The following is a 13,686-nucleotide window of genomic DNA, read 5'->3' on the forward strand; positions in this document are numbered from 1 at the left end:
GAGAACACTACCCCCTGGTCAGTGCTGGTCCTGCCGCCAGCTGCAGAGGAGGGCCGGACACACCAGCCATCCTCTGGTTTTCCCACTTGGAAAACAGGAAATGCCAGACTCAACGCTTACAAGGTTTTGTAAAGCAAAGGAAACTTTTCTTCTTCCCCAAGATTGTGTGTGAAAACCCAAAATTCGATTAGCATTGGAGGATGGGATGAGAACTTCTCCCTGGGCTCCGGAACCTTCTCTCTGCCTGTCTACGTGGTGGAGTGATGCCTCCTTACATTTGCTGGCTATATATTTTTCAGAACGTGGCAAAAGGAAAAGTAAGTCCAGCAGGAGAAAGTGGATCTAGAACGTAGCCAAATTTAGATAAAGACCCTCAACTCCTCTCTGTGCACTGTCCTCGATGGCCCCCCAGGCCAGACACTGAGGTGTGTGCACACCCCTCTCTCTGCTCACCCCACAGCTCCACCAGGCAGGGGCTTGGGCCTTGGCAGATGCCATCTAAGGCAGAAAGCAGCCCAGACCCACCACAATACAGTGTTGTCACCTCCCTGCAGAAGCAATATAAAAGCTGGAATGGAATTTTATGTTCTTACTTTTACACTGTCTTTGCAATCCTTGCGTCCTGTACACAGAGAACACATCTCTGTCTGGACTGGCCATGTTTCTAGGGCTCACCACACGGCCAGGTCAGGTTGTCAACTGCAGCCACCCCCAAGTCTGGCCCAGGGCAGCCAGCAAGGACAAGACAGGATGAGTTTCCCCAGGCCTGCAGTTTTCACCCTGCAAGGCCTAGTGCCCACATTTGCAAATCAGCACCAAGCTTCCCTCTCCACAGGCACTGCACATAGCCAGCCACCTCCCACAGCATTCACTAATTTTAACAGCTGACATTTGCAGAGAGCTGTGGGGTTTGACAGAGCTCAGGTCTTTACAGATGGGGAGCAGCACATGGAGCTCAGGAGCCCCCACATCCCAGAGGCCAGTCTGTGTTGGGACTGAAGCAGAGTCATGAAGGCAGAGATGCCTATCCAGCAGGCTGGGTTCTGGCTCCTGAAGCACCAGGACCATTCTCAGAGGGAGGCAAGAACTGAGAAGGGCTGGGCCTCCCAGAGACTTAGACTCTGCCCCAGCTCCTCTTAGGTTCAACATTTCCAAGCTGTTGGCTTTCTACAGGGCATCTAAAACCACAGGACTAGCCTCCTTCAGACCTATAAGCTTCTACCTGTCCCATCTCCACTTGTCACCCCAGCACAGGAGGTAAACCCAGAGCCATGTCCTAGCTCAGGACACGCTTCCTCTGCAAGCTCCAGATGACTTCGAGCTCTGGGCACTGGTACCGGGACTGGGGGGGAGGGAGCAGGCAGGGAAGAAGAGTCTGAGGCTCCGAGGATCAGAAAGCAGGCTGAATGAAGGCAACCCTCCAGCTGGCCCTCAGTGTGGTGTCAGGAAGGCAGGGGGCTGCCAGCACCTGTGCCCTGTATCTGTGGAGGAGGGGTCCCCTTCAACCTCCAGGACAGCCCCCCTCTCACCAGGAGGTCTTCAGCCTGGCTGGAGGTAAGAGGGAGGAAGTCCTCCCCCAGGACACCATGAGCGTGAGCCAACACGGCACTTGGCAGGGGAAGGAGCGTGGTGCACTCTGCATGAACCCAGAGGGTCTGCCTCCCTGGGGGGAAGCAGCGTTACCTAGATGGGGTCTGTGACTGACACTGACCCATGCCCCCAGGGTAGGTGTGCAGGCAAGACCCAGGGAGGGGGGCAGGAAGTGCCTGCTCTCCTTCCTCACCACAGAGCCACCATTCCTGAGAAGGAGTGCCTACTGGCTCCTGCAGAGCAGCTTGCAGTGTGCCAGTTCTCACCTCCAGATGTTTGAGTGTCCACTTCCAGCCTTGGTTTCTTCCCACTGAGGAGAGATCAGAGTTGCCTGCACCCAGGGATTTTGTCTCCTGCTCCATCCACCTCTGGGGTGGGACAGCCGGGGAAAGTGGAGACAGACCACAGCACAACCCCACAGCCACTCCTCTTCCCTGGGATGTTACTGGCCTCCATCATGTCTACATCATTCTCTGCAGTGTCCTGCCTTCACAGACCTCCTGATCCTTCAGGAATGAAAGCAGATCCCCTTCCCATCATGGTCCTGAGTCAGCTACGGAGCTGGGCATCCTGCCACCTGGTGAGGCCCCTGCCCTTAGATGGAAGGGAAGCAGGGGCAGCCCTGGGTAGGAACTTCCTGCCTGGCCACCCCACATCATCTACACCAGCTCTGGTTGACGGCTGTGCCATCTGGAGCCCCTGACTAGTCAGATTTGCCTCACTGAACCTCCAGGCAAGTGACACCGTGACAGGGTGCCTGGCTGGGTCAGTCGGAAGAGCGTGACTCTTGATCTCAGGGTATTGAGTTCAACCCTCACATTGGGTATAGAGATTACTGAAAAACAACCTTAAAAAAAGTGACGCCATGATGAGACCAGTGGGCAGGCCCGGTGCTGTCCTGGGGTCTGCTCCTTCTCCTGACCCCGACTGAAGATATGGCCACTGGGTTGGCTTAGGAAAGAGGCCAGAATTGTCATAAAGCCAGAGTGGTTCCCAGGCTCACCCCAGGTCCCAATGGACTTGTTGGCTGCCTCTGAAAAGAAAGGACATCGAGGGGCATCCATGGGCCCTGCTTGCCTGGGGATCAGGGTCGGGCCCCCTTCACCCACAGGACCAGACCTTTACGCTCCCCAGAAATCTGTTCATTTGGTGGCAGAACTCAACTCCTGGGAGTGGTTTTAAGAAGCATCAGAAAGAAAAAAAAAAAAAAAAAAGCATCAGAAGGCAGGCTGGAGTCCAGTAATCCTTTCTTCATCTAGATAGAAAGTGCGATCAAGTGGCTGTGAGGCACTGCTTTCCCACAGGGCCTGGGGCTGGGGTGTTCATCAGTGTACCCCCAGGCAATCAAACAGTGCTGTTATTCACTGCCTGCCATTGGATGGGGGGGATCGCCAGCTCAGGTACAGCAGCACCCTCATCCACCTGTCTCCTGGCAAAACCCATCAACTGACAACCCAACAGAATCAGTGCATGGGAACATCACGTAATCAGAATGGTCAGTCAAGTGCAAGCCTGAGGCAGGTGTGTGCTGTTAGGTATGCCCTCACCCAAGGGCAGGGGGTAGGATCTGGGCTGAAAATGACAGACCATGGTGGAGGTGGCACTTGCTGAGGAGCCTCCTCCCCTTCCTTCTCTGCTCCTAAAGGCCTGGGCCACAACGGAGGCACAACCTCTCTCCTGTGTCCTATTCACAGATGGGGACAGAACCTGCCCGAGCTCCATCTGTATAGGCCCCGGGCAGAGGATCCTTAACCACAGTTGTCCACAAACTGCCCAGGACATACTCCAAGCAGCATCTTTGGCATGAGAGGCCCTCCAGAGACACAGTGGGGTTTGTTGACCCTTCTGAGTCTTGGTGCTCTGAAGCCAACAGTTCCAGACCCGAGTTCGGAGGTCAGAAGGGACTAAGGAGATGGGGTTCTATAGATCTCCAGCTCGCAGGCCTCCCCACCTTGGAGCCCTTCTTCCTTCTGGTTGTGAACCCCAGGAGTCCAGAGGGCAGGCAGGAAGGCCACGCCTCTGTCTGTGGCACCATCGAAATCTGTTCTCAGTTCAAAGACTCCATCAGACTCATTACTGCAGTTATAAAGGTTTAGAAGGGTCATCTATAGTAACAAACTAGTTTCCTTTTCTATAAACAAGGACAAACGAGAGTATTTCCTAGAATTTTTCAATGCAATGTTTTATTTTGATATAAGTAGACACACATGCAGCTGATAGAGGCAATACAGACCTCCTGCCTACCCCCCACCTGGGTTCCTCGGTGGCACTGTCTACAGAACTGGCGTCAAGGCCATGACCAGAGACCCAGAGCAACACCTAGTAGACTCCAGTTCAGTAAAATGTGCAGGGGTGCACTGCCCCTTCCTCCTCAGGCTGATCTCCCCAAACTCCCTCTCACCACCCCAAGACACCTGCCTGAGTTAACATGTGAATAGTCACTTCTTTGCTTCTGTGCAAATGGGACAATTTTCCAGTTTCATTTTGTTTGCAGTATCTTTTTTTTTTTTTTTAAGATGTTATTTGAGAGAGAGAGAGTGAGCGAGCTAGTGCATGAACCAACCACAGGTAGGGGGAACAATAGAGGCAGGGGGAGAAGCAGAAGCAGGGTCTCTGCTGAGTAGGGAGCCCAATGCGGGGCTTGATCCCAGAACCCTGGGACCATGTCCTGAGCCAAAGGCAGATATGTAACTGATGGAGCCACTCAGGTGCCCCAAAGCTGCATTTTTCTTATAAAAGCAAAGTCACACCATAAATACGACATGGTGTCTTGCTTTTAAATTTTACTCACTTAAAAAAAAAATTTTACTCACTTGAGAGAGAGAGAAAGCGAGCATGTGCACAAGTGGGGGGAGGGGGTGGGTTAGGCAGAGGGAGAAGCAGGCTCTCCACTGAGCAGGGAGCCTGATGTTGGACTCGATCCCAGGATCCCAGGATCATGACCTGAGCTAAAGGCAGATTAACTGACAGCCACCCAGGCGCCCCTGTTCCCAGTATCCGGATTAAAACAGGAACTTCAGAAAATGTGCATTGATGATTTAGGAAGCTGCTGCTTTGGTACACTACAGAAGCTGCTATGAAAAATGGGAGTCGTGTGGCCCTGTGTGTGTAGTGGGGGGCGCCACGGCCTCTGGGGATCTTGGATTGGTGCTGAGTGGAGGCAGACGCGGGCTCTGGCCTCGAGGAGCTCACGGCCAGATATAAGTGAGCTCCTGGAGGACAGGGAGGGCGGCTGCCAGAGCTGTTGTGGCCGGCGGAGGCTCCTCGCAGAGCACAGCTCCTGGATCCAGATGCCTAGGCAAGCGATAGAGCCTGTGGAGCCCTCTGAGGCGGCTTTCAAATCCAAGAAACCAAACACAGGACACACAGGGGCAAAGAGACACTGTGACCAGAATGTAGACCATCCACGCTTTGCTAACACCCACGGCAGGCCTGACAGCCCTGTCATAGTGCAGTGCTGCAGAGCACAGGTGAGAGGTCTCTACCCGTCACCCCAAGCCTGCAAAGATTTACAGGCTTTGCATCTGTCACCACATGCACTGGAACAGCCAGGCTCCTTCCCCACCCACTTCTCCTGATCAAAATCCACCTGGCCTCAGAGAATAGGATGGAAGCTGCTGGAATCTTTTCCCAGACACACACGCAGGCACACACATCAAAGAACAGACTCCAGGATCCCAAATGAGCTCACCTCCTCGGTTTTCAGAGATGAGGAATTTGATGGGTGAAGTCTTGTCCCTGGACGGTCCCAGTAGGAAGCAGGTAGGGATGGTGGCCCTCAGAGGACTGGCCATGCTCTGGGGAAGGTCTCCCACACCAACGTTCTTCAAATCCCATGGCCTGGGCTGTCAGTGGGACCTGCCTCCCAGGCTCAGCTTCTGAGGGGAAGGCGACAGGGCCACACTTTGTGCTGGGTAGGCCATATGCACCACATACCTCAGAGCTAGGAGGTCAGCATGGGTCATGAGTGTTGGCAGCTCGGCTTTTATTGCTGATTCTTTTAACCCCGGGACAAAAATGGGATTTGTGGTGTGAGGGTGAAGTTTGTTAGAGACCAGTACATACTGAAAAGCCCAAAGACATACAGGTGTACACATCTGGGTATGAGAACCAAGTGAAAGAGGACCAGCCCCACAAAACGTTTTTGATGGTCCCATAGAACGTCAGCCTGAGATGGGTGTCAGAATGCTATAGCCTTTCCCAGGCTATGCTAGGGCCAGCTTATGGATTCCTTTGGAGACGGTGGCCCTGAGCCAGCAAGGTGAGCTCCCCTGCCCAGCCCTGCAGTTTGGTACCACAGGTGTCTGCACAAAGGGCTCCATGGTCTCAGTTGCTCCCCTGCCTGCAGAGGGAACCTCCAGCCCTGAGACCTTTATAAAGGTTAGGTTTCTGGAAACAAAGTTCTCTGATACTGCAAGTCACTCCTTTTATTTAGGTCACATTTACCATTCCACAGCTGGTCTGTCTGTCCACCCATCCAAAGTCAGCATGTCCAGCCCTGTCCTTGGAGGGTCTACTCTCTAGTGATGTCAGACACACAGATGGACAGGAGGAGCAAGGGCCAGGGTTTTGGGGGAAGTGGACAAATCTCCATGTTCCTCCCTCCATGAGAGGGAGGGAAGTGTGCAGGTGGTACCCAAAGGGCCTGATAATCAATATGGAGAGCCACCTGACAGATATCGGTGACACCTTCCCTCTTTTACCAAATAGCAGCCAACCCCTTCTTTGCTGCAGGGAGTCCTGACTGGCAGAAACTCCAACAAGCCCACCTCCCAGCAGGTGTAGTGGGATGATCCTGCCTCTGTCAAGTGCAGGGCCCGCCACCAGTTTCAGTTCAGTGTGGGATGTGGGCCATCTCAGCACTACTTCTACCGAGCACCATCTGAGGCAGCCATCCAGGGCAAAGCACCTGCCAGGAGCCTCAGGGGATATAAGCGAAGAGCAACTCTGTTCTCAGGAGCTCTAGGTGGACACAGAGGGACGACATGCAAACAGGCTGAGCTGATACAGGTTATGGGAGAAGGGAATGCTGATGGTTAGCAGGAGAATGCCAACCCTGGCAGCAGAGGTGGGAGGTCAGGGGAGAAGAGGTACAATTCACAGGATGCACACTCACAGGCTGAGAGAGGCTGGGGGACAGACTTCAGGGCCCTGAGATGGTTAAGTAAGACCACACAACACATGGCAAAGAAGAGCATGAGGACAGGGAAGATGCCTTTTTCATCAGAAGAACGTCCATTCCACAGACACAATCTGTTAAGCGGGCCCTCCATTTCTGGAGACTCCTCTGCCTCCCTAACCAGCTGAGGGGTCGGTGTTTCTTCTTACTGGGCGTTTATGGCAGAGGGGGTTGGCCTGCTCCAGCACAATGGTCTTAGGATCTTCTGAGAGCAGAGTCTCAAGGAGGTTGTGAGGGCCCCTCCTTGCTAAGCCTCTCACCAGGCAGGCATAGGACCCGATGCTGGGCCAGGAGGACCCCCCCCCCCACCAACCCAGCACTTCTCGGCCACAGAGAAGGTGTAAACACTGCCCCCCTAGGAGAAAGGCTAACTGCCTGGCTGAGGCTGGGTCTTCCTGGAGCTCCAGGCCCCAAGGGCCACCCTGTCCCTTACTACCCCGCCTGCCAGCTTTCGCTGCCTTGGGTTGACTCCCCTCTGTATGAGCTTTGTCATCCATAAGTAGTCCTAGGCTCAACGGACCCTCACTTGATTTTAGGAAATAATCTAGACTCAAGTCATCTTTCTCTCATTACTAGTGGGCCAGCACAGGCGTGGAGCCCAGCTGCGTTCTGCATGGTCAACAGCCTAATGTGGAATGTCAGTTATGACTTCTGGGTGCTAGGGCTAGATTGGAAGGCAAAGGTCACATGCACCGCCCCAGGCCCAAGGGGTGTTCACAGCAGGCCCCGAGGCCACGCCCATCTCCTTCCTAGTAAACTCTGAATCTGCTTTCATTTCATTTCCGGAAACGTGGGACTGGCCAGGAATTGAAGGCTGCACTTTGTGTTTAATCTGGAAATGCCATTTTGGCAGGCAGATGGCCAGAATGGGCAGAGCCAGGCAGAATGTTAACTATACAACTTATAAATGAGTCTAGAAATAACATTTAATACTCAAAAAACAACTCAACAATTTCTGAACTGACACTCGCTTCTACTCTGGAAAGCATTCTACAAAAATGCGAAAGCACCCACCTTCCACCTTAGTGGAAAGGGGGCCCAGGGATCTGGGAGCAGGCACAGAGCACAAGCTCTCCCAGGGCAACTGCTGGAAGAAGCCCCGACACTGCTTCCCTCAAGGACAAGAACCTGCAGTTCTGCACTAGACTTTCCAATATTGTCAGGCTGCTTCAGCCTAGCAGTCCTTGGACTGCATTCCTCCTCAGCAGCTGTTGTGCCCGAGGAAGAGGAGATGGCCGAGCCTTTGGGTACAAAGTGAACAGGGCAACTCGATGTACATCCTCATCTCAGGGGCCCCATTGCCTTTTGGGCCCTATGGGTTGTTCAGGACCCACAAAAGGTCTGAGCTATGGGAAGAAAACCAAAACAGGTTACTGGCTCCAAGATGAAACAGCAAAATTAAAACAAGTGCTTCACTAAATGTCTACAGTACATTGTTAAGTCCACCCCATCAGCTGTTAAATATAATTTTCAAGCTAATTTCATCACATCTGGAAATCATGGGTTAGGCTTTTGTCACTTTGCAAGAATTCCTGAAGTACAGTGAAAAATCATTCCCAGATAATGAGCTACGGCCAAATAATTTCACAAGCAAAGAGTAACACCCTTGTACGTTTTCCTCCCTCAAACCATGATGTGCTAAGTGTGGCTGGGCCTTGCAAAGATTAAGCTACCTTGGGCTACAAAGCCTTGAAGAGCTGTCCCAAGCAAAGTATGACACCCATCCCAGGAAAGGAGAGGATAAGGACAGGTCAGTCCCAGGTGCAGAGCAAGGACAGGGCTTAGACCACTCCCCAGTTTTACAGAGAAAACAGGGTGGAGAGCCAGGGGACTCCCGTCGGGTCACATGGCCCGGGGCTGAGACTAGAACCCAGGTCTCTGAACCAGCAACTAGAGGTCAGTGGGCACCAGAAGCCTTCCCCAGGTGGGGTACAACTCAGAGCCTCCCTCATGTCCACTCCCCGGTGCAGGACACAGCCTGCAGGCCCCCCTGGTGCAGGGCAGAGCTAGGAGCCCCCCACGACTACCCTCCTCCACCCTGGTGCAGGACACGGCTTGGAGCTCCCTCCTCTGGTGCATAACGCAGCTCGAGTGCCCCTCCTCTCTGGTGTAGGACACAGCCTGGAGCCCCCTAGGACTACCCCGCTCCACCTCGGTGCACCCCCCCTCCTCCCCCCGTGTAGCACACAGCTCGGAGCGTCACACAACCCCCCCCCCCGCCGCCGCCCTCGGCCTGCCCCGGGTGCAGGACACAGCTCAGAGCCCTCCTCCCGCCTCCCCCCGCGCAGGACAGCTCGGAGCTCCATCTTCATCGTGCAGGACGCGGAGGCTGGGGAGCAGGGCGCTCCGGGGCCCCCCATCCTTTGTAAACGGGGACCCCGGAAGTAGGGTAAGTAAAGCGGACGGGGTTGCTGGGCGGGGCTCCCAGGACGACGTGACCCCAGCAGCGGCCTGGGCCCACCCGCGCCCGACCCCATGGGGGAAGGGCATCCCGCCCTCACGGTAAGCCGTCTTACTGGAGCCTGGGGCCTCCCCCAGCCGGGCCCCCGCGGCAAGCCCCCCCACCCCGGACACGCCCCGCCCGCCGCGCGCTCCTGCGGGGCCGACCCCCCCACACCCACTGGGCCCCTCTCCCGGGCTCCGCGAACTGACCTCCGCGTCCCGGGCCATCGGCGTACCCGGGGCCCGCCCGGTCGCAGCGCCCGCGCACTGCGCATGTCAGGCCGGCCCGGCTCGGCTAGAACCGGATCCAGCCGGCCATGCGGTGACGCAAGCGCGCGGGCGCTGGGCGTGGGAGGCGGCAGCGTGTGGGCGTGGCCCAGTGGTGGGCGGGGCTGCCGGCGGTGCGCGCGGACCGCGACCCCAGGCCAGCTCTGCTCAGCAAAGGAGAAGTGGTGCAGCCCCCGCGCCGGGTTCCTTATTCAACGAGGTTGTTCAGAAGAGGAATGGCGACTCAGGGCAGGTCTGTGTGCCCCAGAGCTCACTTTCACAGGTCTGCCTAGCTCCAGGCCCTGCTCCTGAGCTGCTCCCAACAGAAGAGGCAGGAAAAAAAAAAAAAAACCCACTGCTGCTGCGCCCCCAATTGCTTCCCATTTTCTGCCTGCAACATGGACCCACGTGTCACCGGCAAGCTCTGGTCCTGCCTGCTGGCCCCATTCCCACATTTCCACCACTTGCAGCACCCTTGGGTTCCTTGAACCTGGCCAGCTGTCTCCTCCCCAGGGCCTTTGCACAGACTCTTCCCTTTGCCTGGAGCCTCATGACTAGTCCTCAGTTTCAGAGAAACCTCTGCTTCACCTCTTGAGCACCCTGCCAACACCATGGCCCCGCAGCACTTCTCAGAGTGGTGACAGGGCAACCCCCTGGAGTCCTCCGAGTAACAACTAGTCCCTTCAAACTGTGAGGCCTGCAACGGTAGGGCTGTGTTTGCTCACGCTGTACTCACATAGGCCAGCAAAACGCAAGCGGTCAACGAAAGCTCACTGAATAAATGAATCCCAAAACTTTTTCCTCGCCAGGTGAACACCTAAATCTCTTTTTTTTCTTTCTTTTTCTAAATCTCTTCTTGAGCATGTTTCCCTCCTTTAAGACTGCAGATGAATCTCAAGGTGCAAGAAAAAATCACACACAGGCAGCCAGGAGCCTTCTGAATTTCCCCAAGGCCCTGTAGGAAGCTCTGGTGGCAGGGCTGCTTGGGTATGGGAGAGCAGGGTCTCAACCACCTCTCTGGCAAAGGTCAGAGCCAGGCATCCTAAGATGCTCTCTACTCTAGAGGCAACTCTAGAAGCCATTTCTTCATTTGCCCACTGCGTGCTGCCTGGTGGGTGTGGGTTTCCTGCTTTGGGTGTGGGTGTCCCAGCTTCCCAGCCTGATAACCATCTCCAAGGTCCCAGAGCCAAGACAGACTGTGCTTTTCCTCTTGGTGATTTCATTGCTACCCAGCTGATCCACATGGATGGAGGCTGGCTGCACAGGGACAACAGGGGTGGGCTTGCAGGGACTGCAGAGGCCAGTAGCAGAGCTGGATGGACAGAAGGAAGGCAGAGGGCAGGATAGGGACTTGCCTGCCCGCTCCCATGGCTTCTGAGCCTGGTATTCTCATCCGTGCTGTCTTGCTGAATCCCTGGGAGGCAGGCATTGGCACCCCCACTTTACAGATAAGGAAACTGAAACTAGGAAATATTTTTTTTTTAAAGTTTCCAAGATTGCCAGTTTCCTGGAAAGGACTCCATTCCAGGAAATGAGTCCTAGAGGATCTCCGTGCTGATTTTCTAGTGCATTCCAGCATCACTACTCAGCCTTAAGAGCCCTCTGATTGATTGCTTTCTTCACACCACCCTCTGGTTCCGGTGACTCAGCAGCAGCCCCAGGAGACAGAAGCGGGAAAGGGAGGGAGCGGGCCTGGCAACACGGAGGTACTGGCAGGGCATACCACATGTGGGGATGGGATGCATGGCTCAGAGTGCGCTTTCACGCCCTCCACCCATCTCCGGCTCTCAGCCATCCTGTACCCACAATTCACAGGTGAAGGGCCTAGGGCTCAGGGAGGGCCTAAAATGTGCCAGGGCTGCCTTCTCCCAATCTAGTGCTCCTCCCAGGCCCTGCATGATGTGCTCTGCCACCCCAGGGCACACACAGAGGCAGGTGGAACTCTATCCCACAGCAGGCACTGCCAGGCCATGCTTCCCACGGGGTCTGTCTGACCCTGGGCCTCATCAGGAAACAATGGACATAGGGCCACTCACTGCACCTGTGGGGTTTTGTGGGGGCCCCAAGATAAGTGGTACAGAGGACAGCCTGAGAGCCTTTGTGGACAAGTTTCAGCAAGTAGAATGACCAAGAGCCCTGCCTGCTGTGTAAGCCTAGCAGCAGCAGCTATGTCCACCCCAAGGGACCCTAGAACCCCACCTCCTCCAGGCAACTTAGCAGCTCCTGGTTAGGAAGAGCGGGTATCAACAAGGACCAGTACTTATTTCGCAAATATTTGTTAACCAAGGTTTTCACACTAAATGCTCCTCTCTGAGTACTAACAATACTGTGGGGTATAAAACAGACAAAAATGCCTGCAGCCACAGACCGAATATTTGTTTCCCCCAAATTCATATGTTCGAACTTAATTCCTAGTATGATGGTATATGGAGGTGGGGCTTTGGGGAGATGCATGGGTTGTGAGGGCAGAGACCCAGAGAGCTCCCTCGACCCTTCCACCATGTGAGGACACAGCCAGAAGGTGACCCTCCAGGAACCAGGAGGAGGCTTCGCCACAACCTGTCCAGCCTCTAGAACTGTGGGAAATAAATGTGTTTATCCCACGCAGGCTGTGGGATTCTGTTATTGCAGCCTGGGGGAACTGAGACACCTGCCCACAGCGAGATTACAGAAGACTGTAATAGTGTGGCGAAGAATAATTGGAGAGCAAGCTGATTTTACATTCTGTGATTTAAATGTTTGAGGAAGGGTAAAGGTGAAGAGAAACAGAGCTGGGAAGATAGCACCTGAAACCCAAGGTGAGCGCAGAGCCTTTGGATATGTGAGAGAAAAGGGATATGGTGGGCACACAAGTCCTAGGGAGTGGCATGGAGACCCCCTTGAGGCAGAGGAGAAACTGGGTGGCTGGGGTTCTAGAAGCATGAAATTCTCAACAAACCATCCCCCCAGAGGCAATACAAATTAGCCTTCAAAATCAGGGTGATCCCTGGGTGGCTCAGCAGTTTAGCGCCTGCCTTTGGTCCAGGGCGTAATCCTGGAGTCCCCGGATCAAGTCCCACATCAGGCTCCCTGCATGGAGCCTGCTTCTCCCTCTGCCCCCCTCTCTCTATGTATCTCTCATGAATAAATAAATAAAATCTTAAAAACAAAACAAAACCAGGGTGACAGGCACCCCAAGATTATGTTGATCATTCCGAGTCATTAAGGAGAGAATGGTATGTCTCACATGGACATTACTAACTAGAACATTTGGTGGACCAGCATGCCGCTTCCCGGAGAACTAATCATCACTGAAATCCACAGGAGATGCTGCAGAGGGTTTGGAATCCCTCCACCCCCTGCTTCCCTGGATACAGACAGCCTACAGAGCTCCTGCACACAGCACTTCCCTCCCACTGAACCCCAGGGATGGGCCCCTCTTGGACAGAGACTGTGTGGCAGAGGGAGAGAGGGGTAAAGCTCCAGGTGAGCAGGGTCCGCTGTCGGCTATAAGTAAGAGAAAGTGAAGCCAGGTACAGTTCAAGGCCCCTGGGCCAGCTGTCTCTGGGTCAGCCCGGTCCCTCCCTTCCCTGGCAGGGCAGGACAGGGTTTCTGTCACTACAGCCTCGGGAAGTGGAGGCCCTGATGTCTCTTGCTGCAGAGCCTGTGTCCAGACCCATGAGGTGTTTCACTGGAATTCTATCCACCAATGAAAGAAGAATGCACAGCAGCTCCATGCACTCTCTTGGAGAACCACAGGCAAGAAGGGATCACTTCCCAGAGCATCCATGAAGCCAGTACTACCCTGACCCCAAATCCAGACAACAGTACAAAACAGAAAACTACAGGCCAAAGTCCCCCATAAAATATAAGGGCAAAGATCCTAAGTAGCAATATATAAAAAGAATTGTAGATTGCAACTCAGTGGAATTTATTCCAGGGATGCAATGCCAATTCAAAATTCAAGAATCAATCTCTATAATCCACCCTCTCAAGAGGCTGGATCCCAGGGATCCCAGTGCAGGATTTCTTAAACATGACACCAAACACAGATCCATTAAAAAAAAAAAAAAAAAAAAAAGGGATCCCTGGGTGGCGCAGTGGTTTGGCGCCTGCCTTTGGCTCAGGGCGCGATCCTGGAGACCCGGGATCGAGTCCCACGTCGGGCTCCCGGTGCATGGAGCCTGCTTCTCCCTCTGCCTGTGTCTCTGCCTCTCTCTCTCTCTCTC

The 13,686-nt window shown here is 54.4% G+C and overlaps 1 protein-coding gene and 1 long non-coding RNA gene across 2 annotated transcripts in view; both read right to left on the minus strand.

Moving 5' to 3' along the window:
- Positions 1-13,686, minus strand: part of CUNH7orf50 (chromosome unknown C7orf50 homolog) — a 127,582-nt gene that overhangs the window by 18,815 nt on the left and 95,081 nt on the right. The gene's annotated exons all lie outside the window — the stretch shown is intronic.
- On the minus strand, positions 3,714-9,498 carry LOC129519550 (uncharacterized). The gene is made up of 3 exons (XR_008666417.1): positions 9,422-9,498; positions 5,282-5,468; positions 3,714-4,884 (listed from the first exon to the last, which is right to left on the minus strand). It is a non-coding gene; the product is annotated as an uncharacterized LOC129519550 (long non-coding RNA).

Source organism: Nyctereutes procyonoides, unplaced genomic scaffold (assembly GCF_905146905.1).
Source record: "Nyctereutes procyonoides isolate TBG_1078 unplaced genomic scaffold, NYPRO_anot_genome, whole genome shotgun sequence".
NCBI classification, from domain to species: domain Eukaryota; kingdom Metazoa; phylum Chordata; class Mammalia; order Carnivora; family Canidae; genus Nyctereutes; species Nyctereutes procyonoides.